Source organism: Asparagus officinalis, chromosome 3 (assembly GCF_001876935.1).
Source record: "Asparagus officinalis chromosome 3, Aspof.V1, whole genome shotgun sequence".
NCBI lineage: Eukaryota > Viridiplantae > Streptophyta > Magnoliopsida > Asparagales > Asparagaceae > Asparagus > Asparagus officinalis.
The window spans coordinates 92926037-92948758 of NC_033796.1; positions in this window are offsets into that span (position 1 = coordinate 92926037).

Here is a 22722-nt window from a genome sequence, read left to right on the forward strand (position 1 = left end):
TAATTGGCATTTAATCGGATTAGATTAGCATAAGACCCTAATCACCCCCCCTCTAGGGTCTAACACAGGAATCCTGAGAGACTGATGCTGATATGATAGAATGGTCCTAACATCCCTTTGGATAGTTGAGACTTGCTTCTAAACGCTTGAGAACTGAGTCTCAAGACGATCCAGACAGTCACAAATATCAGAAGCAGATGAGGAAGAAGCTCTAGACCGGGAACGAGAGGATGATGACTGAGTAGGATCAGATGAGAAATAGGAAATCTACATCCGGGAAATAGAAACCTTATCAAAAAAATCCTTCTTAGATTCAATTTTGGGTTCATTGGTGAGATCAACACCGAAATGTTGAAGGATGAGGATGATAAAAGAGCCAGAAGGTAGAAATTTGAAATGCTTCGATGCCATATTTTTGAGAAAAACATTTGCCCAATCTACTTTTATTTTGGAAAATATAGCATATACCGCATTGATCTTGTCAGAAGCAAATGATCGAAACTACCGGTTTTAGGAATGTAGTTTTGAGCAACGATTCTAGCTAACCGAAAACTTTCACACTACACAAACACTATGCAATCACACTATACACACTAAGTGTAGGAACCTACCCCGTGTGCTCCTCCTCTAGTGCTCAGTTACAACCTCTCCCTAGGTTCGTCAACCGACGCCACTCCTATTGGATTCGACCCCGTGTCTCGCCTCACACTTCTCTCGGTGTACAAGTGTATTATTACAAGTGATTCTCACAAATAAAAGTTAAATACAATGATTTGTTCTCAAATAACAAGTGAGAACACAATGAAGCTCATACTCACTAAATCACACCCCACAACCCATACTATATGGTATGAAAATATTAAGCTCAATAAGTGTGTGTGATAACGGTGAATAAAACTCAATAAATATAGCTAAATGAAATGAAAATAAAATAACAAGCTATATAAGAGTTTAGAAGACTTCTCAAACAAGAAGAACAGTAGATGATGATCCCGATAGGATTTGAAGGCCACTTCTTGTTGTAGAAAAACTTCTCTTGAAAACGGGTTGATGAAATCAACTTTTAAACAGCTCTTAAACACAATTAATATTTTGTTAAACACAAAACTTGGATTTCTTGGATATCTTGAAGAAGAGAAGCAATGGAGTATATATAGCACCCCAATACAACAGCAAAAACATAAGTAAAAGACCAAAAACCCAATATGAAAATAGTTGTAAAAACTGGCCGTTGTAAAAGTTCTGACAGTTCGGCGGGGGACCGGTCCGGTCGACCGCGAAGCTCAAAAACTCAGAGAATGAAAACTTAAAGCTGGCGGTCGACCACACCGGTCGACCGGGAAAGTCTCTGGATGTTTTCATTGTCGACCGGTGCGGTCAACCGCGAGCACATAAACAAATAAGCCCAGAAAAATTCAACTGGCGGTCGACCGCACCGGTCGACCAAAATCTGATATATGGCATATTAACAGGTTTTAGGGCTGTTTTGTAAATACATTAAAAATATCAAATCAATTCCAAAAATAGTGAAACTTTGGAGAAAGTTTCTAAATGATGAAATAAACATGTTTGAAAAGGAATTTTTGGAAAATCAATTTTCTTTTGTGAAAACTACCTGTTTTTGAAAAGTGTTCAGAAAACCTGTTTTTCGTGAACATGAAAATTGACATAAGGCTTGTAAATATGTTTATATATATTATGCATGTATTATATGTATATAATGAAGTATGAAAGAGCTGTAAACATGAGATAAAATTTATTGTAACAACGTTTGATGAAAAATCATTTATATGATAGAAAACGTCAAAAATCGTGTTAAGTGTACATATATTGAGCTTAGATATAATCATACAATATATGTAAGTAAACCAAACATATACCTAGGTAAATCTACACATATGAACTTGAATCTTTAACGCTTGATTGACGTGTGTTGAAATACCTGAAAAGAGAAACATAAACACAAAAACTAGAGAATATATTAGCGATAAATTGTTTGACAAATCATCATCAAAACTATAGGGTCGACAAGGGTAGATGATGAACTGGAAGATGAATTAGTTCCCACCATCCTACAAAAGGGGAACCATCCATCAGCTTACTGAATAAAAATGACAAAGTGAAATAAAATAAACATCTAAGTATTCCTTAACAAACCTAAAAGGTTTTACTATAAAATATATATATATATATATATATATATAACATAATTGATCCATACGCTAACACTCATCTAGCGCATATACTATATGATAGACCTACAAGGTTTCTAACGTCGAAACCTAAGCTCTGATACCATTTGTAACGCTCAGTCCCGGAATCCCGGAGTCGGTACGCTATTAGATCTGATGGACTGGCCTCACAAACCATCACATGTCTTTTCAGCATGTTTTGTCCTCACTTACGTGCTCCCTGAAAAACTTCCCAGGGGGTCACCCATCCTAGAATTTCTCCAGACCAAGCACGCTTAACTTTAGAATTTCTAAGACTTGGGTTTCCGAAAAGAAGATGCATCTTGGTGGTATGAGTATTCCAATCAAATCTATCAATACTAATTACATCACCCTCTCAAGGGTTAGGGTATTACACTGCGGGTCGTACACGACCTCCTAACAAGTTGATTCCTGTAACCGCCCGCTTGGGGGTGCGTACAGAAGGCCAGGAGCCCGTTAATGTTTCACTCTTAGAAAAATGTGATTCCAAATGAGTGACTCCTGCAGACACCAACAAGGCGTTGTTTACTCTGAAGAAAACGCGGCAAGCAGACAAACGCGTTATACCTGAGAATTCATGTAAACAGCTGATAGGTTACTCTGACCACAACGTCGATGAGTTGTACTATCGGGCTGGGGGTACGAATAAATCTCAAAAGAGATGTACCCGGAAAGCAGACTCTCACTGTCCGTGTACCAAATTTATCAGGGCAGTATTATCTGTGTGTAGCTATCTCTAGACCGCTCCACAGAGGGTCTCGGTATTCCAAAGGCTTTCCTATAAAACGTCGGAAACTAAGCTAAGGCGTTTCTAAAGTAAAATATCAACTGCGCAAGACGACGAACTCCCAGAGGTCACTATCAATATGGCTGATAAAGGGAAGTCAACGCGAAGTTTCAGTTCTCGTTATTTTTCGGACGTATCCCAACGTATAACTCGGTTACGCCCGGGAACTACTAGGCGTAGGGACTATCAGAGGATGAATAGCGGATTATCCTCAGATGATGAAGCATCAGATGTGAACTCTGCCATCGCTTCTAATAATACAGTGTCCAGCATAGGACAATCTCGTGAGGCGTTCATGATCAACGAGGAACAAATGACCAAGATCATCGAGGATGCTTTGGCTAAGAAAAAAGAGAACTTCAAGTTCGAATTGGAAATAGCCATGATACAGATGAAGGAAGAGCATGACCGACAGATGCAGGCTCTGTCCAATTAACTTGGTGAATCAAGCCGCCGCACCCAGAACGCCGCAGTTAACAGCGATCTAGAAGTGGACGAAATCATCATGGCCGACGCACCCCCCCAAAAAAAAATACTAGGGGTGGTTCAAATGCACCCCCTACAGATAACAACGCTGGGGGTGGTCCCTCTAAAGATAATAATGTCGGGGGTGACTATATTGTTCCTCTTGTAAATCATTCAAAACATGATACAGACGAGGACGAGAAAATGAAAGACCTCGAGAGCAAAATTAATGCTCTAATATCTGCTCGAGAGGTAAAGAAGACCAGCATTCTGTGCCCTTACCTGAGAGAGTGGGATTCGATCCCGTATCCGGCGAAATTCAACCTGATAAACTTTATGTCGTTCAACGGGAAGAGCTCGCCTACTTAACATCTAATCTACTTCAAGTCCCATTTGGGCACGATCTCCGGCAATAAAGCATTAATGGTTCAGTCATTCGTCAGCACCCTTCATGGGCCTGCCTTCGATTGGTACCACCGTCTCAAGCCTGGAAGTGTTAATAGCTAGGACGATATGGAGAGCTCATTCCTCGGTAATTTCTTTGATGACGACGCTGAGATATCCATCAGGACACTCTTTGAGGAGAAACAGGAAGATGAAGAGACAGTCGACGACTTCATCAAATGTTTCCAGAATAAGACGATGAACTGCCGAGATCCGATCACGGAGGACTTAATCCTCTAAACATGTCATAACAACCTATCTATTGAGATATTGGTGTTAGACCCTAGAGGGGGGGTGATTAGGGTCTTATGCTAATCTAATCCGATTAAATACCAATTAAAATTACTTAACAAATATATTCTTGCAAGATAGATATATAAAGAGTTATGTGCAAGAATATGTAATGTACACAAGGTGATATATCCTATATGATAGAAATATATGCAAGGATATATAAACAATAAGATATATCCTAACAAAGAGATATAGACAATATATGTGCAAGGATATAAAATTTACACAAGGGTGAATTAATCATAAACTAGATAGAGGGAAAAAACAACAATGAGCAATTGACAAAGGTAATATGAATAATAAGCACGAATGTAAAAGTACGCCAATGCAATCACAAACAAAACGATATGTTTACGAGGTTCGGTCCCCACGACCTACGTCCCCGCTCCTCACCTCGAGGAGATCTCCACTATCACAACCGGGTTTTCTACGTTCACCCGAACAACGTTTACACCTCACAATACAATCACTATGTAATCACACCTCACACACTAAGTGTTGGTCCTAGCCCGTGTCCTCCTCCTCAAGTGCTCGGTTACAACCTCTCCCTAGGCACGTCAACCGACGCCACTCCTCTTGGATTCGACCCCGTCTCTCACCACACACTTCTCTCGGTGTACAAGTGTATTACAAGTGAATCCTCACAATTAAGCACAAGATAAATCAATTGATTGTTCTCTAAACAAGGTGAGAACTCAATTAAGCTCACTCTCAATGTCACAAACCCACAACCCTAAATTATACTATGAATGTAAATACAATAAGCTCAATAGGTTGTGTGTGAACAAAGAGATAATAAAATCAACTAAACTCAATATGAACACTAGCTTAATAAAAAGATAATCAAACAATATAAAATATGAAGCTAGATTGAGTTTAGAAAACTTCTCAATAGATCAAGAGTGGAAGGAGAAGAGTTGGATGCTCAAACACCAATAGATGATCTCCTCAAGCTCTTGTGGAAGTGATTCACAAAACCAAAACACTCAAATGCTTAAAAGCTTATAAACACACTTAAACCAAACATAAACCCTTGATTAAAACTCTCTTAAACTTGTTTTTAAACTCTCTTGGCTCACTTGAAAAGACATCAGCAATGGGGTATATATACCCACTCAAAGCTCAGCCAAAACCCCCAAGCCAAATGACAAAACAGCCCCAGCAAACAACTCAGGAAAATAGCCGTTAGAAGACAACGGCTAGAACATGTAGAATAACATGTCAGAGAAAGAATTTCTGAAAAATCATTTCCCAGTTGAGAGAAATAAATGTTTGAACACAAAAATACAGTTTCTGAAAAACTGTTAACATATACGATTTTGTAAAATCATTTAGGCAAAGTAAATCATCTCCAAAAATAGTAAAATTTTTAGGGAAGTTTCTAAACATGTAGATAAACATGTCAGAGAAAGAATTTTTCAAATATCACTTCCCATTTGCAAAAACTCATCAGTTTTGTAAAACATTCCTTTAAACATAACAAATCAATTCCAAACTTGATGAAACTTTGAGAAATGTTTGCAAATGATATTTTGAACATGTTACAAAAAGAATTTTCCAATTTGCATTTCTCAATTGTGAAATCTCATTATTTTGCAAAAGTATTCAAAACATGAAAAACCCAAAACCATGCATGTATATATATATAACTATATATATACATAGAAACCAAATACGTGTGTGTATATTATATTGAGCTTAGAGTACTTAACATACATAGTATAAAACCTAAACTAAATTACCCAAGCAATGATCTTGATCTTCAATAAGCTTGACTTGGTAATCTCGCGGATGAAGCTTGAACTTGGATCTTGAACTTTGAATAGCAAGGCTTCACCGACATTCCGCCAACCTCCTTTTGATATGATCTTGTAGGCTTAATCCATCCAACCTCCAACTACGTTGTTTGTCTACAATAAATACGAAAACACAAATACTAGACAAACAACATTAGTAATAAATTGTTTGTTAAACATCATCAAAACAAGAAGGCCAACAATTGGAAGTTATGGGAGTCACTGACGTCCAACGCATGGAAAAAGTTGAAGACACGCAGAGAGCAAGCCGAACGCTTTATCAGAAGGAAGAAAACCAAGAGAAGCCAACCAGCGGCTAACTCTCCAAACTCAAGCTTCGTCTCTCATGGTAAAGGGAAAGGCCCCTGCAGCTGTTGTTGACGTTAATCAGATGTCACAACAACAACTCCGAAGACAGCAGAAGACTTCGGGTCCGAGACTCTAAAAAGAGTACTCCTTCAATGATGAGGATGTTCCAGCCATTTTTGAGTCCCTCCTTAAAAATAACAAGATCAGGTTACCACCTATCACGAATCAAGAGGAAGCTAACAATATCTCGGATCCAAAGTACTGTGCGTATCACAGGAGGATCATTCATCCCATCAAAGATTGCTTTACTCTCAAAAATAGCATCCAAACCTTGGTTGAAGCCGGCATCATAACGCTCAATTAAGTCGAACAAAAACTCCAACAAGTACAAGAGTATAAAATGCTCCGTCTGACACTCCAAAGAGTATACGAGTATAAACTGCTCCTCAAAACTCTAATTGGTATATGAGTCTAAACTATTTTCTTTCTTTTACGGGAAGTTCCTGGAAGTGCCATGCCTGGTATTCTTAAGGATAACCCGGTCATTCAACTGAATACAAAGATAAACCTGGTTTCACAAACAAAGCTGGGGGTGGATGATTCATGTAACGGGAAGTTCCCGAAAGAATGTTAAATGTAATATTCTTAGGGATAACCCGATCATTATGAACAAAGTGATAAATACTAAAATTCCACTGTGATTTTTGAACGCTCTTTTACTGAGACGAGATTCGATCACTTTGTTAGATCAATTTTTCCTCACAAAACTCTCATTGGTGTTTAACGACTCACAGTCTTCCACCACAAAATCCTACACCGATCAGACAAATTGACGAGGGGACCATCAAACTTACTTTCAATTGAATCCACTTAAACTCCCGCTATATTTGTGCACTCAACACTCCCATTGTTAGAGTCCGAACATAGTACTCGGGATTTTAATCTTCTGTTTATTGATAATTGTCAAACCCCTCCATGTTAAGTATTTGTCATTAACACTAGGAACCCCCTTTGAGTGATTTGTATGAATCGACACTCCCACTGTAATTTCTACTCCCACTCTTACTATTCACTTGGTCAAACCTTCCTATAGTTAGGGCCACAACCAAAGTCCTCTCTCAATTTCTTCCATGAACGAGAGGTCCACTTTCAAATTAAGCGATCAAACCTATAAAAGGTAAGATCGTCTCAAACCTCCCACTCCCACTGTTTTCTTGATCAAACCTATAAAAATTAGGGCCAAAGCCAGAATCCCCTCTCGGTTCCTTCCATGAACGAGAGGTCCACTTCTAAATTTGAGCAATCAAATCTATAAAAGTTAGGATTACCTCCAACCTCATTTGGTCAAACCTGTAGATAGTTAGGACCAAGACCGGAATGCCCCTTTCGATAAACGAAAGACTTCCACCTTTTTCTATTCGGCCAAACCTATAAAAGTTAGGGCCGAAATCAGAATTTCACCTCAATAAATGAGGAATTCTTTTCTTGGATTAAGCAACCAATCCTATAAAAGTTAGGGTTGCTTGAATCTTTCCGATTCTCGGAGTGGAGATCTCACTCCTAGTTTCACTTTTCTGAATTCTTAGGGTGGACATCCCACTTCGAGTTTTCTTGGCAACTGGAGATAGAATATAAAATTCTTCCTCTTCGGTTTCGGGATATAGAAGATAAAATTCTTCCTCTCCCATTTTTCGACACCATCATTCAACTCTATAATCCGTGCCTTACACGTGCGGGGAATTTTTATCCCGAAGCCTAAGTAGGGATAAGTCAATGTCTAACACGCGCTGCCGATTAGTCCTTGACCGTAAAAAAGGACAAAAGTACAAATATTCGATATTATGGCAGGTTGTTAATAATAACACCATAATCCGTGCTTCACACGGATGATGAATTTTATCCCGAATCCTAAGTAGGGATAAGTCAACACCTAACACGCGTTACCTGTTTAGTCTTTCATCGATTGAAGAAAATACCAGAATTCCAGTCTGGGGAATTTTATCCCGAAACCTAAGTAGGGATAAGTCAATGCCTAAAACGTGTTGCCGGTTAGTCTTTTGCCATAAAAAGAACGAAAGCCCACATATTCAATATTGTGACAGGTTGTTATTAATAACATCATAATCCGTGTCTCACACGTACGTGGAATTTTATCCCGAAGCCTAAGTAGGGATAAGTTAGCGTCTAACACGCGTTGCCGGTTAGTCTTTGACCGTAAAAAAGACAAAAGCCCACATATTTGACATTGTGGCAGGTTGTTATTAATAACACCATAATTCGTGCCTCACAAGTACGAGGAATTTTATCCCGAAGCCTAAGAAAGGATAAGTCAGCGTCTAACGCGTGTTGCCGGTTAGTCTTTTGCCGTAAAAAGAACAAAAGCCCACATATTCGATATTGTGGCAGGTTATTATTAATAACATCAAAATACATACTTCACACGCACGGAGAATTTTATCCTGAAGCCTAAGCAGTGATAAGCCAACGCCTAACACGAGTTATCGGTTTAGTCTTTTACCGATTAAAGAAGACACCAGAATCCGAGTCTGGGGACTTTTATCCTGAATCCTAAGTAAGAATGAGTCAGCACCTAACACGCGTTGCCGGGTAGTCTATTCCCGTGACAAAGACAAAGTCTACGTATTCAATATCGTAGCACTAAGAGAGTTAACTCCCTTTGCACAACGTCATATGCGGAAAGGATTTAAACAATCTACTTGCTAGCCCAACTCAAACGGTAGTCCATAAAGGCACATCAAATCCGTTGATGGCTGAGGATTTGCCAAAAATTCTAAGTCTACGTCTAACACACATTGCCGGGTAGTCTATTCCCGTGAGAAAGACGAAGTCTACGTATTTAATATCGTAGCACTAAAAGATTTAACTCTTTTAGCACAACGTTATGTGCAGAACGGATCTAAACAATCAGCATACTAGCCCGACTCAAACGGTAGTCGGTAAAGGCTAATCAAACCCGTTGATGGCTGAGAATTTGCCAAAAATTATATAAATGCTAGTCGTTGACGCATCAGCTTTATTAGTTGGTCTCGTGACTTGAGCATCCAACAACTTCAGGATAAGATCCATACATGCAGATGAATCAGCTTTCATAGTTGGTCCTGCAGCTCCGATATTTGGGATCACCATGCTCCAATACCTTAAGAGCTTAAACTGTGTATACTCCAGCAAACGTACGAGTATAAACTGTGTCGACGTTCGGCGATCCGAAACCCTAGGTCAACACCAGCCAACGTGTTGTGATGAAAAGGTCAACGTCGGGTGATCTGAAACCCTAGGTCAACGTCGGTCAACGTGTAACCCTATGCCAACGCTAGTCAATGCGTTGTGATAAAAGTCAATGCCGGGCGATTCGAAACCCTAGGTCAACATTGGTCAACGTGTAACCTTAGGTCAACGCTAGTCAACGCGTTGCGATAAAAGTAAACGTTGGGTGATCTGAAACCTTAGGTTAACGTCGGTCAACGCGTAACCCTAGGTCAACATCAGCTAATGCGTTGCAATGAAAAAGTTAATGTCGGATGATCCGAAACCCTAGGTTAACACCGGTCAATGCGTAACCCTAGGTCAACATCAGTCAACGCGTTACGATGAAAAGTCAACGACTGGCGATTCGAAACCCTAGGTCAACGCCGGTAAATACGTAACCCTAGGTCAACACCAGTCAACGCGTTGCGATAAAAGTCAACACTAGGTGATCCAAAACCCTAGGTCAATGCCGGTCAACACGTAACCCTAGGTCAACGCCGGTCAACACGTAACCCTAGGTCAACGCCAGTTAACGCGTTGTGATAAAAAAGTCAACGCCTAGCGATTCGAAACCCTAGGTCAACATCGGTCAACGCCAGTTAACGCATTGTGATAAAAGTCAACGTTGGGTGATCTGAAACCCTAGGTTAACGTAGGTCAACGCATAACCCTAGGTCAACGCCAGTTAACGCGTTATAATGAAAAAGTTAACGTCGGACGATCCGAAACCCTAGGTCAACATGTAACCCTATGTCAACACCAATCAACGCGTTACAATGAAAAAGTCAATGCCGGACGATCTAAAACCTAGGTCAACGTCGGTCAACGCGTAACCCTAGGTCAATGCCAGTCAACGTGTTGCGATGAAAAAATCAACACCGGGCGATCCGAAACCCTAGGTCAACGCCGGTCAACGCGTGACCCTAGGTCAACACCAGTCAATGCGTTACGATGAAAGTCAATGTGAATCAATATATCATGATGGAGATAGTTAGTTCAAAGTCAACTCGATGATACGAGCCAAAATCAACTCGCCGGTTTTAATTCAAGATTTTGACGACGGCCAGACGATAAACGTAGTGCCGGGAGAACTTCAGCTATTCATCAAAATATCGAATAGATCGAAGATCGAAGGAGTCAAGAATCAAAGCTAACTACAGGTCCTTTTATACCGACGGAAGGTTGGACCAATCATATCCAAAGTATTTCAGGCTCATCTATAAACAAAACGAGACTAAAACACTTTGGAGGGGATATCTATAGGCGTCAAAAATTACTTATAGGTCCCTGCATGCAGCTCGAGATAGAGAGAAGACGATGAACGTCGTCATTCGAATCACAAAAGCTCATTTGACGATGACAAACATATGAAGTGAGTCGACGGATCATACAAAGTAATGGAACTTCGGAATAACGAAAACAAGAGCTGATCGGGAGTCCTGTGTCGTTTACGAAAGGCAGAGCACCCCTCGTGTCCTATTTACTCCACATATGATTCAATTATAGGAGCCCGTAGATCTCCTCGTCGGGTTTTTAACGCATCTTGAAACGCGTAATTCTAAGTCCGGACGACGAATTTACGGTGGAAACAAACTCGACGCGCCAAAACCAGAAAAAGCCAAATCAAGACACCCCAAGGTGTCTTGGCTTGGCCAAGACACTTATAAGTGTCTCGGCCAAGCCAAGACCCGAGACACTCTCAAGTGTCTTGGCTTGGCCAAAACACTTATAGGTGTCTCGGCTAAGCCAAGACACTTCCAAGTGTCTGCAACACGAAAACGCTGATTTTGATTGTTTCGACGCTTTTTTTCGATCGTTAACCGCCTGGATTTGCTCCAACTGATCTGATAATATGGTTAAGTGGTTTTAACTGAAGATAAGAAGGGATCAACTGTTCTTATTTAAACACAGGACTCCTGAAGCCTATAAATACAGCCCCAAGGCCTTTATTTTTTCAGATCTGGAATTCTCGAGCGTCGGCGAAGCCCTGCCGAATTGAGGATTGAAGAGCCATGAATTTTAGAGAGGAGGAGGAGACTTCAGCGAATTCTTCGGCATAAAGAAGAGGAGTTCGTCAGATCTACAGCCCGGTTCGTCCCTTAAGATTACCCTGTTGCGGTGATCTTAAGAAGAACAATTATCTCGCTGTTGCCGAGATAAGCGCTTCGGTTTCTTGATTCCTCCGTGAATCAACGAAGCTTCGGATCTGATCAGATCGTTTGGTAGTCCACGGATATCAACGTCGCCGTCACAGGCCAATATCCCACACAAGCAAAAGACCGATAAGTGATCTCTACGCTGTTTGACGAGAATTATTTTTTTATTATGTAAACGTCTTATAAAAATATTATCTTTTTTGTATTTTCATTGTAACGACTGAAGTTGTAGTGAGTACCTCAATGAAGAAACCAATTTTCTATCCAAACAATACATAATAATGTTGTTGGGATGTAACTTTCCATGTGGGCACTTCACTTCTGAATAATCCAATTGATAATAGATAAAGGTAACAAATTAGAATCTTTGTTAGTGGTGAAAATTAATAACAACTTTTGATTTCTTCTTGCTTGCGCCTATGATCTAGCAAGAGAATTCAACTAAGAATAGCTTCTCTGGTCCTAACCACTAAAAAGATACCGTATAAGCAAATTGTATATAAAAATTTAGAATACATGTACTCAATTATTGTGCTTGTCCATTTAATCCAATCATTGCTTGAAATCCAGAGACCATTGTTTAAAAATCTTGCATTTGGCGATCTCTTTCTTCCCTTTCTTGTTCCTTTTCTCTTTCTGCTTCTTCGGCTCTTTTCTGTAACTCTTCGATTTTCTGGTTCGCAGAATGTAATTGTTTTTGAAGTTCAGAATTGTTTACATTACCCTCGACGTTATAGGATGTAGAAAAATGGTGGACCATTGTCTTTCCTTTGTATCCAGGACCATATCCTCTCTCATAACCCATGTGGTGCTTTCCTGCTATCTCATCGAGAACAACTGAAAGCTTCAATCGACGAGCTTTTATTACTGGATCAACATTTTGAAGTTGAATTTTGAGCTCCTCAACCCTTTCAATAACCTTCTCCTGCAAACAAATTAAGATTCATAACCTCACAGAAATATTGTCAAAATTTTAGATTCATAACCTAAGAGAAATATTATTAAGGAAGAAGAATCACAAATGAAACTTACACAAACATCTTTGGTATCCTCATGTGGATAGTCTCCAAGACCCCTCTTTCTTTTATGAGATTTGACAAATACATCAAACTCATCACAATTTTTGGGATCCAACTCCTTCTATCGAGTGAAAAAAAACAAGAACCGAAACAATTAAATAGTTAATACTTAGATGTGTGCATTAAAGTAACAACTAATAATAATGATATGTAGTTATTACCAATTCGTGCTTAGTTCGAGACATAGAATTTTGTCCCAAACAATGTCAAGGCTTTTTTTTTCCAATATTGATCATATTTGTAGATGCCTCCTTCTGGATTTAGAAAGAAATAGAGATTAATAAGATTCCAACATGAAATATTTGAGTTCACAAGCACATTGAGATTCTATCCAAAACAAATTAATAGTTAAGGGATTTCAGCAGCATAAGCAAATTCAAATCTAAGATATTTGTAACTGTTGAAACATGGAAATTTTGAAATGTTTTAAACTCGGGTACTATGTATTTCTATTGGTTTAATGAAAAGACTTATCCAATGACCCAAAGAAAAAAATTGTGAACATTCGTTAAAAGATTACCTTCTTATCGGGATTGTCTATATATTTGCGAAATCTTCCCACTCATTGCGAGTGATTCTATCAAAGACAATAAGATCACGCTTTTGGGGAGAAGCATTTTTCCACTGATCATAATACTTTTTCTTTGGTGTTCTTTTCTAAGATCTTAATGCCGCCTGCAACGTAAGAGTGCACAAACGAACAACTATAAACATATTCACTGATAGCTTAATTCCATGGTTTTTAGGGTCTTCATCTTCGCTCTCCCAAATAAAATAATCCTTAACAAATAGCAATTTGTAAGGCTCAATAACCTAAGATAAATAAATCAATTTTAAATTATAAAAAAATAAATAGATATACATTTATAAGTTCCATAACATCACTCATCCTTTCTCGAGACTCATCATCTCACTCCTTACCTAATGGGAATACCCTACCTATCCGGGCATAATAACCAAGCTCCTAGGAAAGCTGAAACGCAGTGCGACTAACAGGTAAAAACAAGAAGAAGAAGAAGAAGAAGAAGAAGAATTTACTGTGATGTTGAAGTACCTCACAGCGGAAACCGGGCACAACCCGGCACCGGCCGGCGGGTCGCCGTTGAGAGCCCTTCCGGTCCCGCCCCGGCCTAAGCGGTCACAAACGTGAACCGTTGGCTCCGGCGGGCCGGGCTACCGGGCCGAACTGGTCACTTTCGTGACCGTTTTGGCCGGGCCGGGCCGGGGCTGCCCGGCCCCCCGGGTCAAAAATCCCGGCGCGGGTGCAAATCTTGGCCTACTACGTCAGATTTGACCTTTTGACCGTTTTGCCCCTTAAAACGGTCAAAAACGGCTATTTTTCAAGGGTTTTTTGGTCATTTACCTAGGGGTTGCTTCTATAAATAGGGGGGGTTCAATTCATTTCCTCACAATAAAACTCATCTATTTCTCTCTCTACTACTCTCTTATACTATCTCATACTAATATACTATCCTATAATCTTTTGTATTTTCTAATACTTCCAACAAATGGCTTCTAGGTCTGATTATAAAGAGCAACATGCATCTCCTACCGATCCAGAGATGAGTCCTCCTACAACAACTCCTCATCCTACCGGTGTTAATCCTGAATCTGGTGGCGACGAATCTACGGCACCAAGAGCTCCAAAAAGGCCGAGGTCTGATGTATGGAATTTTTTTGAGAAGATAGACGTCACCAAGGATGAACACGGTAGGATCATCTCTCAGAATGCGAAATGTGCGTTGTGCGGCCAGATATTCAAAGCTCATCATAAGAGCGGCACCAACCATCTCAAACGGCATATTGAAAAACACAACAAAGGCCAAAATCTACAAGGTGATATCCGGCAGTCTATGCTTTCCCAATCATCCTCTTCAGGTACCCTCGGCAGTTGGAATTATGATGTTGCCCGAGCCCGGAAATGCGTAATCAGGTTTATTGTTCTTAAAAACCTTCCTTTTAAATTAGTAGAAGATGATGAATTTGAAGATTTGTTTAGAGATGGTTTTTATCCTGCATTTATAAAATTTTCTCGTCAAACCTGTCAACGTGATATTTTAAAATATTATGTTGAGGAGCAGGGAAAAATAATTTCTTATTTTAAAAATTTAAACTGCAAATTTTCTTTAACTTCTGATATTTGGTCATCTAGAGTGCAAACTGGTTATTTATGTATAACAGCACACTGGATTGATGAAAGTTGGAAAATGTTTAAAAGAGTTGTTTCTTTTATTGCAATTGAAGAGGCACACACTGGTATTAATGTTGCAAATTTAATTGTTGAAGAACTTATGAAACTAGAAATTGATCAAAGAATATTTACTCTTTCACTAGATAATGCAAGTAATAATAATGTAGCTGTTGATTTTCTGAAAATAACTTTGTCATTGCCATGTCATGGTGAGCTTTTTCATGTTAGATGTATCTGTCATATTTTAAATTTAATTGTTCAAAGTGCATTTTCTGAAATTAAACCCATGATAGAAAAAGTTAGAACAGTTACTAATATGCATAATGCTTCTGAAATGAGAATTAAAAGATGGAAACAATGTTGTAAAAGAAAAAATTATAAGCCTAGACTAATTCCAAAAGATGTTGACCATAGGTGGAATTCCACCTATGCAATGTTATCTGTAGCAATAGAATATAAAGAAATTATAAATGATTTTATAAATTTTTATGCTTCTAGTTCTAGCTCTGGTAGTGCTTATGGAATAACTGAAGATGAATGGACAGTTATATGTAAATTAAATGAGATGTTACAAGTTTTTTATGATGCTACTATGTTATTATCTGGTTGTTATTATCCAACTATTACTTTAGCTGCTTTACAAATTTTAAATATTCAAAAAAATTTTGCAAAATATCGTATGGATGATATTTTTGGAAATATAATTTTTCAAATGGAGAGTAAATTTAATAAGTATTTTAGGCCTATTCCTCATATTTTTGGTATTGGTGTTCTTATTGATCCATGCTTGAAGGAAATTGGCCTTCGAAGTTTGTTACAATCATTGTATGGTGGACAGATTATAGACTTAGATGATGGATCCACCCTTACTGCTACTACTCATTATTTAGCTATTAGAAATTATTTTCAAACCTTATATGATGAGTATGCAGCTAGATATGGTGTAGCTACACAACAGTCTTCAGCTTCGGCACCTTCAGCTTCGAGCACAGGTCGAGGTAAAAGTGTAAGTTTTGATAGGTATGCAATGGTAGCTGAACTAACTGGTGGATCTGGAACTTCATCAGGATTAGATGTTTCTGAAATAGATGAATATTTTTCTGCTTCTTTAGTTAGATGTCAAGGAAATGCTTTAGATATTTTGCAATGGTGGAAAGTATATGGATCAGTTTCATATCCTATACTTTCCACCATGGTTCGTGACTTACTATCAGTGCAGGTTTCGACTGTAGCCTCGGAATCCGCTTTCAGCACAGCAGGACGTTTGATCGACGACCACAGGACATGCTTAGATCCGTATACTGTACAAGCGGTGATGTGCTTACAGGATTGGTGGAGATACGAGAAGCGAACACAAGGCATCGAACGGATTGCTATGATTGAAGATAAATTTGAAGAGTTGGGACTAGCAGATAGATATAATGATTAGATAATATTCATAAAATTGTAATTTTTATTTCTTAGCTTTAAATTTGAATTAAATTATTTCGAAAAAAGTTGCAAATGATAGTGATATGGGTGAGTAGGTGCCAACCTCAAACCGGGCCGGCCCGGTGTCCGGCCCGCTCAGGCCCGGGCCCGGGTCCGGGCTTGGGTTTTGCCCGGCCCGGGCCCGGTTTCCCGGGCCAGGCCGGGCCGAGCCGGCCCGGATGGACAGCCCTACTTTTTTCCCCTGGTTTTAACTGGGAAAGTGTTGGAATCCAAGTTTTCTTTTACATCCAAACGCAGAAATTTAATGGCTGATAAATTGAACTATTACTTACCCTTGTTTCTTCCATGTTTAAATGCACTTGTTATGTACTTATTCATGATTCTTCCGAGTTTATGTACTGCATTTGATACAATAATATTAATTGTTTCAATATCTGTCTTCCGGTTGTGAGCATTATCCATTACCCATAGGGTGTTCTTCCTGGTAATTGCATGTTAGTGATATCTGAACTTTTGGAATTCTAGGAATTTTGATTAGTTTATGCTATCCGTGTGAAATTACTGAATTTAATTATAATCATGCCTCACCTATGAATTTGCATAGGCTATTGTCCACAGAAGCTTACCAGTCTTATGTGCTTATTTTATGGGCTATGAACTTTCCAGGTATGTGTTATTTATACACACTGACAGTTTATACATTCAATAAGAGCTGCTGCTTATATACATAAAAACATGGTACTTTTTTTTCTATAAGATAGTTTGATCTTTGATTTGACATTCATGCTTAGCTATAGATGGAGACTACTTGAGTAACTTTCTCCATGCTGGATTGCACGTTAATAGAGTAACTATAAGATAGTTTGTCATAATTGCTATTGTAATCAGATATTAGTGAAGCAGGCTTGTTTAAACTAGTGCTCTTCTTTCTTACTTCTAACCAACTAAATAGCATGTGTGATTTATTACTTGTGAAGGAAGAAATTAAAATAATTGCTGAAAGAATTGCAGATAAGATGATGCAATATCTTGTAGATAAAAGAAAAATAATACCTGCCATGGATTTTGCACTTGTATTGCCAGCATGGTTAACTATGCGTGATTTGTCAAAGTTGAAAAAATCTGCATATTTTCCAAATATGATGTACAATTATAAACACTCCAAATAATTCAGTAAGTTGAAATTAAGTTTTTTTTAACGAAATAATATAATACATGTAGTACTTGATCTATGACAATCATTAGGTTGTTTTTTTGTATCTGTGTCCATTAATTTCTCAGTATAGGGCTCAGAAGTGGGCTCAACATATAATCTCTTCTTCTTCCTAAGGATATTTGTACTCTTCTTTTTCATCATCATGTTAGCAGCTTTAGGTGGCATCTTGTACCTACTAAAACAAGTTCTCATCAATATTTATCATAAATATTTATTGCATATATAAGAAAGGATAATTTCAAGGTAAGCACAAAGAATAAGTATTATGAATAAATTTTCAATTAAGATAAAAATCATCTAAAATACCTGAGATTTCTTTTTCTTATTCCCAAGAAATTTTTTAGCTTCCTCGAGATCTTTCTGACTTATAAATGTGTCAATTCTCATATCTTCTCTAACCCACTCAATATGACCATCATCAATTGTAATGACTTTTGGAGGGGTACATGGATCGATGTTCTAAAAAAATTAATATCTTCATTTTCAATTTCCTCTTCTGTATGTTGCCCCTCTTCAGGAACTTCATAAGTATCTCTTGGCTTCCATTGACACACAACACTTCAGTTTGGATTTTAGGATCCTTTGAGTAATACACTTATCTTACTTGTGATGGATAGATGAATGGCTCATCTATGTAGCTATTCCGAGTTGTATTAATGGGTATAAGATTGTAATCATCTTTCTTCCATCCTGATCCTTCTCTATAGTCATACCAAGTGCATTTAAATAAAGCAATAGGTTTCCTTTTTGGTACTTGTATGGCTAATATTTCATCGATTACCCCATAAAATAATTTACTCTCATCACCCACTGTCACAAATGTCACTGTTTTGTGTTGTTCTTGTAGCCTCGACGGCTTTGGTTTCAAATTTATACTCATTGACACCAAATGCTGGATAACATGTAACATCGGGTAGAGGACCAAAAGCGAGATTGCTCACTTCCTCATCTAAATGAACATTTTGTCTCTTTAATGTATTAATCTATGACAAAGTAATAAATGTATTAGAAATTACTATTATGAAAAATTATAAAGTTTACGTAAAGTAGTTTTGAAAGCTTACATGACAGTCAACAAAATTTCTATGTCCTTCAACTTGGACTTGGCGGTTGTCCCAATGAGAATGTCTTTGCTTTATAAGTTTATCATATAACCTAGATTACCAATATAGTATTAAAATAAAAAAAATATTAATGAAACTATAAAACAAATCCACAAAATATACTCTCAATATGGGAGTACTGATTCCATATTGTCAAGTATAAAGCGATATGCCTGGTACAATTCTGGGGCCGATAGTTTTTTACTCTTTCATGTACCAAGGGGGCCTTCTTGAAGTCGCACTGGTCGATTAAGTTTTGACTCCACATCATCAAGGTAACGTGCACAGAATATTATGGCCTCCTCCATCAAGTACCCCTCAACAATTGAACCTTCTGGTCGACTTCTATTTCGTACATAGTTCTTTAGTGTAAGCAAATGCCTACATGCAAATTATTAATTATACTTATAGAGTAAATATAAAATAAAGTAAATATAATTTATTTTACCACACCTATCAATAGGGTACATCCAACGATATTGAACCGGTCCTGTGAGTTTAGCCTCTTTTGCTAAATGGACAGTCAAATGTACCATGACATCGAAGAATGTTGGAGGGAAAATCCTTTCAAGCTTGCATAGAATAATAGGAATACTTTGCTCAAGCTTTTCTATCAGATGTACATCAAGGACCTTAGAGCATAATTCTCTGAAGAAGCTACAATAGTCATTCAAAACAAGACCTACATCCTTTCTAAGAGATGTTCTCATGGCTAATGGAAGGAGTTGTTGCATCAAAACATGATAGTCATGATTCTTCAAGCCAATAATCTTAATTTCTCAAATATGAACTTGTCCTGAGAAGTTTGAAGAAAAATTATCAGGAAGTTTTAAGTCCTTCAAAACTTTTAAGAATCTTTCTTTTTCCTCATTGCTCATGTTATAGGATGCATGAGGCAATACAAACTTTCCTGCTCTACTACTGTCACTTTAGGATGCAAAGGCTTCCTGATGTTTAAAATTTGCAAATCTCTACGAGCATTAAGATTGTCTTTTGTTTTTCCATCTCGACTTAATAGAGTACTTAATATGTTATCGCAAACATTTTTCTCAACGTGCATAACATCTAGGTCGTGACACACCAATAATGTTTTTCAATATGGTAGTTCAAAGAAAATACTCTTTTTTAACCTTTTGGTGTTGGTTGCTTTTTAGAATTTTTTTTCTCTTTCCAAATGCCACATTATTGTAATTTTGCCACTGATTTAATACATCATGTCCAGATAATGGAATAGTAGTATCTTTCTCAACTCCACCATTAAAATTTTTCCTATCATTTCTCCATGTGTGATTGGTCAATAGAAAGCGGTGATGCCTTAAGTACACACATTTTCTGCTATAAGGTAAGTATATGGAACCATGGTTAGTATGACAAGTAGGGCAAGCAGTATACCCTTTAGTGCTCCAACCTGATAATATACCATATGCAAGGAAGTCATTCATTGTCCACAAAATGGCAACTCTCATCTTGAAGGTTTTATCATTTACCGCATCATATGTATCGATACCATCTTCCCATAACGTGTTGAGCTCATCAATCAAGGGTTGTAAGTAGACATCGATATCATTACCAGGTGACTTTGGACCATCTATTAAAAGGGACAATATGAAGAAAGATTGCTTCATAGAAAACTATGGTGGAAGGTTGTATGCAATCAAAACCACAGGCTATGTGCTTCGGTTGTCGCCTGTAATTAGTTTAAAAGGACTAAACCCGTCACGAGCAAGACCAAGCCTTACATTATGAGGTTCCATGCTAAATGAAGGATATTTTGCATCAAAATCTCTCCAAGCTTTAGAGTCTCTAGGATGACTCATTTTTCCATCTTCCCTAGGAGCGTTGTGATGCCAGGTCATGTCTATAGCTATTTTTTTGGACATATATAATCTCTGCAACCTTGGAATTAACGGAAAGTGATAAAGGATCTTAATAGGAACATTTTTACCTCAAGAATCTTCTCTTCTTTGCTTCCATCTTGATTCTTTGCACACGGAACATGAATTCAAGTTTTCATATTCCCCTCTAAACAACACACAATCGTTACAACATGCATGTATCTTGTTGCACTTTAAGCCTATTTCATTCATCACATTCTTTGCTTCATGCCATGTTTTTGGCATGAGATTGTCCTCAGGTCAAAGGTCTTTAAGCAGCTCAAGAAGACTGGAGAGTGACTTATTACTCTATTTATTCAAACACTTAATTTGAAACAAATGAACAATAAAAGATAATTTTGAGTACTTCTGACAATTAGGATAAAATGGTTTCTTTGCATCCTCGATCAAATTTTCAAAGATTTTTTTGCATGCCTATCTCTTCCTATTCTATTTGATGATTCTAAAGTTGTGTTATTATCATAAGCCAAAGACGATGGACAAATAGATGCTAGCATTCCTGGCATGTCATCTCTTGATGGAAGCACATTAATTGTTTCCTCCCGGAGCCTCTTTCGATTTTCACCATGAAAATACCATTTAGTGTAGCCATGAACAAAACCATTCTTGACTATATGCATTTGAATGTTTTTCGTATCATAGCTATATTAGTTTTGACATATTCTATATGGACAACATACATTGGACTGGCCTTCCACCGAATGCTGAAGTGCAAACTCAAGGAAACAATCGACTCCAGCTATAAAAAAATCTTCAAAGCGTTCATTTTCCTCCTTATACATCCAACTCCTATCGACAATGTAATCGTGTTCCATCTCTCAAGGCATCTAATAGAGTAATTCACATATAAAATTCATTATATTAATTTCAAAAGGAAATACGTATGGGTAAAATGGCATATAATAGTCATGGAAAATGTGTGAATGGCCTACTGGTATATAAATATATATAGTGGAGTCTCTTAAATTGACCATGTATGATAGATTGTTTCATGATTTTGTTTTTCTTTTCCCTCTATAATAATTTCATGCATAATTTATTCAATTGTTTTGACAAACCCTGTTTTGACAAACCCAATAGAGGACAAATATAATGGGTTATATATAATTTATTCACAAGACATAGAATTTTGAAATGGATCAAGAGTCTAAAGAAATAATAAACTTATTGTACTACATGATTAAATATGTAATGAAGACAAGCCTGTGTAATTTATACAGACCTCGTTCACAATCAAATAGATATCTGAATAAATCACAAAATAGATTATTTGTTTAGATTCACATGAATCAAATATATATTTGTACAAGAATACTTACAAGTACGTACATAGATGGGATAGGGTTTTCTGCCAATAAATATTGAATAAAGAAGACAAATACATTTATCTCCTATATTTAAAAGCACCGACAGAAGCAGTACCTTGATTTTGTATGAATTTCTAAAATGGGTTACCTAAATTGATTTCACAAGTCCTAAATTTTTTTATCTTGTTGTACATTGAATAAAACTTAGATTTCATAACACTTCTAACTAGCAACATATACTTAGCTCATAATCAACACCATGATCAATCCACTATCAAAATAAAAAAGACTACTATGTCATGAAATATCTAGAAATTTCATATTGGTTGAGGTAGAGAATGAAAAACACATATCTTAGATCTTAATTTAGATTTTCCTAATAAGAACAAAACTACAAGTTACTTTTTTGTATAGAAAATAAAAAACTAAGGGTTTTTCTCTATAAATTAGATGCACATAATTGATAGTGGATTGGTGATTTTTACAAGTTGAATAAATAACTTAATCAAGTCGAATAAATAACTTAATCACAATAATAAGAAATTTCATAATACCTTGATCAACACATGCAATTGCCAAAAATTGGAAAGGGGGAACACGCAACCACGATATTGCACAACTTGATCGGACAGACGCCCAAAGATCTGGAAAGCAGTGGTCTTGAGGCATGATTGAAAATCAATTAACACTTTAAGAGCAGAGCTTTGTTGGGTCATGCAGAGGATCAGGGGTCAACGAGTTTTTGGGAGAGGGAGGGGGAGGTGACGAC